Below are 4,915 nucleotides of genomic sequence, written 5' to 3'. Positions count from 1 at the left end.
AAGAAACGGGGACACAGAAGGCACACAAACACAGGCGTCAGTCCTGTGTTTTGTGTGCCTTCTGTGTCCCCGTTTCTTGCGCCATACCAGTTTTTAGGCCAATATAGGCCTTTCCACATGTCAGTGGTATTTTGTAAACCACTCCTCTCGCGCATTTTACAAAGGATTTCAGGTGCCTTTTTCCAAACCACTTTTCCTCTCTCTAGGCTTTGCCGTGCGTGAGCACAGCTGGCCTAACCTCTTTGGCGCTGAGAACATCATCAGTATTTCGTACCTGCTGGCCACTTTCTTCAGGTTGTGCGCGATCTTGTGTACGTAAGGCATCACAACAGGTTTCGTAACATTGTTTGTAGCCCTTTTGTGCGCCTTTCCTTTGAACTTCTAGAGCAGGGATTCACTTACTGCCGTCCCGATCGCACAGGGGTCGCCTGCAGCGTCCAATCTTGAAATTTGGTTTTCAAAGCTCTCACTTACTCTGTGCTTCCACGACCTCATGAGCACCGACTCCAGACAAAGGGCAACAATGCCTCTCTTGACAGTTTTCGAGTGAGCTGACTCGAATGGCAGTAAATTCTTCGCTGCCCTGGGGTGGAACCTCCAACAGAGGTGAAAATCGGAGAGGATCAATTGCATGTCCAAATACTGTAGAATGTTCGTAGCAGGCACTTCGTGCGTGGAGGTCAAGCCCCTACCAAGTGTTTTGAATTGATCTAAAATATCATTCGTAACGTCTTCATACTCCACATCATTCTTCCTTGCTAAAAAAATTTAAATTCATCTACATACCTGAATACTTTCAAAACGTTCAAGCCTTCCACGGAGCAAATAATGCATTGGGTTATGGGCTTTCGGAAATTGCTTGTCTCTTGCGCATCCACAACCCACATTCGGCCCCGACAGTTTGCTTTTCTGTTAGTTTGTGCTCTGATTCGTGGATGAGTCTTTACCGTTCATTTCGATCTTTTACGATGCCGAAAAAGGCTTCAAATGCTGTGAGAGCAAGCAGGAGCCACACAAAAGCCGAATACAGGAGATGCCTGACGGTGAATGCCGTTCTCACTATTTGGGGTCACTTGATAACGCTCAGTATAGCGAGCCGGGCACTAAAATCTGAAAAAAAAAAGGCGTCTCCTGGGCCACGGTAGACTGTTCTTGTCTTCGCTGCAGTACCATAGACCCCTAAGTTTAGTTGTGTGATTTCTTCTTTTAAATGGTACGTTAGAAATTAGCCGGATTACCCTATGGAATTCCCATACAACCACTAAATATTAGAATTGAATCTCACTTTGATGCTCTGACGCATGGAGTGTTTCGGTCACCTCAGACACGAAAAGAACTGCAATATAACTCCTGATACGTAGGTTGTTGCCATTGCAGCCCTTGAAGCGTGCTGGCATAAGCGTTGTAAAGAATTATAGCTACCCATCAGCGATTATAAGCTTTTTTTTTGTTCGCCACGTGGTCTAAGCGCTGCCAGCTCGTCACAGCTATTGTTCTGTCGATGAAACCAAAACCGAAAAAGCTGCAAGGAAAAATTCAATTATAAACTATTTTGCAGTTGTAGGCGAATACCACGCGGTTAACCCCACGTTCTAGTATATGAAGAATCATTTGAAAGAAGAAAACATACAACTAAAAACTTGGCATCTATGATCTTTCAAGTTATGGCTGCATCCGATTCTACAGAACGGGAAACTTGACAATAAACTCGACAACGCTCCTTGCCTATAAATATCTTTTGAGTAGATTTTGATGTCCAGTTTTTTTCCTTAGCTTTTGAACATTTCTTATGGTCGCCTCGTACCAAGCCACCAACGAAGACCAGATTCAGTCTACAGCGCAACCGAAGAGAACTTCAGGCAAGTCCGCATCGTCGCTGATATTTCAGTAAACTTCCCAACAGTCCACCTGCTATATACAATTTATTGTTGTGACCATGCTGGGACGTTTATTGAAGTTGTGTGTTTATTGTTTTTACCATGCGTGTGCTAAAGGCTTCAGTTGAAGGTACTTATAACGAACTACAGGATGTGCGACGCGCGTTTTATGCGGATATACGAGGCAAACAACAGCGCGCAACAAACTTTCGTTAAAAACTTCTTGTGTGTGGGCACACGAAAGAACAGCGCACAAAAAACAGCACAGCGAAAAAATAGCAAAGGGAAAAAAACAGCACGGTGAAAGAACAGCACAAGAAGAAAAAAAAACGGCACGACGACAAAACAGCGCAGCGCAGTGCGACGCACAGCTTCAGGAGGAGTGAACTATCATAGTCATAACCGCAAATGGTAAAGTACAACACATGCGGCAGCGGGTTTGCCATGAGCGCATTGTCAAGGTGTATGGCCATCCGGCATGCGACCAAGGCATGCTACTCGACAAAAACATACAGCTGTTTTGCGTAGAAATACCGCGCCGCTAAAGCCAGACGACAAATGTAGATGCGAATCAGAACTGTTTTAGGAGAATTTACGGATGAAGTTGATAAGAAAAGAGGGTACTAGTCGGGTTATTATGCTGCCAGTATGACATACGCATTGTTTCTGGGCATGTTTTTTTTTTGTCTTAAAAGCGCAACATTCTAAGTCAGTGTTTTAAGTGCTAGAATATGGCTAGTACTAGAAAAAAAGCTTTTTTTTTTCCTATAACCAATTTAAACACGTATGTTGCTTACTCTTAGTGTGGGATGCAGCAACCGGTGTCAAGGCGGTTGAACTGCCGAGAAATTTCACTGCAGCCGAAAAAAAAAGTCGCTAGAAAGCATTTTGTTGAGATTCTCTCCATGTTATTTGTTTCGTCCTTCTCGAAATTCCCGAAAACCATTTCCAGAAGCTGGAAATTCTATTTTGGTCGCAGCAGTGAGAGGCAGTTATCACGTACACACCAAACTGTTAACAGGGTTGTGGATGGTTCGAAGGTAATTTACCAAAAAAAATTGGGGGTGGTTTAGCCCCGGTTCAACCAGGAGGATTGCGAAAGCAACGAGGAGAGAGAGAGAGGCGATGGAGAGCGCGCGGCGGCGGCCCCGGTATGCTAGCTATGCTCCGCTACTGCGCAAGCGCAACTGGCGAGCGCGACGGTGCTCGCCAGGCACCTTTGAGTCACCCGCGCAGCGACGGCGGCGGCGCGCCAGCTGTGCGCCATGTGACGTCACTGCTTCTCGCGCATACGCAGTACGGCCTTTCCTCTGCTCCGCGAAATGGCTCGGCGACTCGCGTAGTATTGCTTTCGGAGCAAAAATGCTCAAAACGCTACCTTACCCTTTATTATACTGTACTCAAATCTTGAAGCGAGGAAGAAGAAAAGAAGGCAATAACTTCAGCTACGCCATGCATTTTTCCGCATGCAAGGTGAAGTCACGAACACGTGCCGGAAGTGGCCCACCTAGAAACACCTATTTTTAGAACTTGCTTCTGCTCCCCTCTTCCTGAACATGCACACGCACGCACATGGCATAGGGGAAGTATATGCTGTTTGGTTTCCAACATTTCTTCCGCTCAAGGGACAAAGAAAAATGGAGCAGGAATCTGCACTAATGAGAGATGCACTGTTTAAACTCTAACGACGCCTGCGAGTATAAGAAATTGTCTGGTTCAGGTTGTCGATGGCTCATAATGAAACAAAAAATCAATGAGAACATATGTACAGGATTAATGAAAAACTCCCAGGCCACAGGACTGCTTCTGAGCCGCGTATAGCAGGGCCTTTAAGGCAGCTCCGAAGCTCAACACCTCTGGCGACGTGGAATGTGATCCTCATCTCTAGGAAACTTAGCAGCTTCGTAGATGCCGAAAGTGCGTGTATACTTTCCTCAAAATGAAGACTTTTGGCCTGGGAAATTTTGAACAATCATATACATCTCAGGAAGCGAGCAGTTACCGAAACCAGACCAGGGGTTTGTTCGTCGCCAAAGGACATTTGGTACAGCTCCGTACGCGAAATACACAGGTCATGCGTGCGGAAGCCACTTGCGGTGTATGGTTGTTTATTCTTCTACTTTCTAATCGTTCACCTTTCAGACGGCAAATGACGGCACTACTAATTTAGCATTGATCTAACATTACAAAACTTTTAGCGCCTGCAAACGAGGACGAACATGAAGAAACACGTGCGCTGCGTCCGTGCTCGTTTGCAAGCGCTAAAAGTTTTGTCATGACATACCAACTCGCCCGAACAGCCGCTCTTATCATTTACCACCCTTGTCTGCCCAGTAAATTCGAGGGAGGGTTTCTCTTGCTCCGGCGGTTTTCTGAACCACTTCTTTGAATTTTCCTTTTTTATTTCGCGCTTATACATCTTTTTATTTTATTGTGGAAGTCTTCACGTTGAGGGAATGTAGTATCTGTTCGCGTCATAACCATACGTTGCTAAAATCAGTAGCTATGCTGCATATTTGAGTCGCGGTTTTATTTGGCCAGCTGTCTTGGCTTGCTCTTCTGGTTTTTCCTACACAGTGTTTGGTAATCGTGAGTGTAAAGCATCCCTGTGTACAATACTGCTGCCTCCTAACTGAAGCGAGCATTGATTTGAGTTCTTAAATAAGAAAAAGAGGCCCCCAATGCTGTTTTCATGTTATACGCAACAAAGAAACACGGCGGTAGTTATAAAGAGTAAATTTTGCGCAAAGCACATTTTCTGTGCCGATGTCCTCAGGACTATCCTGACTGCACATGTAGCGCGGCGGAGCGGACACAGGTGCGGTTGCCGCCCTGTGCGAGCCCTATAAATATGCCAAGCGGTAGAAGCCATCCTGCAGAGCTAGCTATTTAATTACCTTTCCTAGCCGCTTCGTTTATGCTGAGGTCTGCGCAGTAACTTTAGTTCAGTACAGTGTCGCCTTCGCCAGGAGTGCTTTTGTTACTGGCAGTCACGTTGAGCGAAGGGATAGCTTTTATGCCAAGCGTTGTAAACGCCA

Source organism: Amblyomma mixtum, chromosome 5 (assembly GCF_055824585.1).
Source record: "Amblyomma mixtum isolate Tamu chromosome 5, ASM5582458v1, whole genome shotgun sequence".
Classification (NCBI taxonomy): domain Eukaryota; kingdom Metazoa; phylum Arthropoda; class Arachnida; order Ixodida; family Ixodidae; genus Amblyomma; species Amblyomma mixtum.
This window is presented reverse-complemented; position numbering follows the sequence as displayed.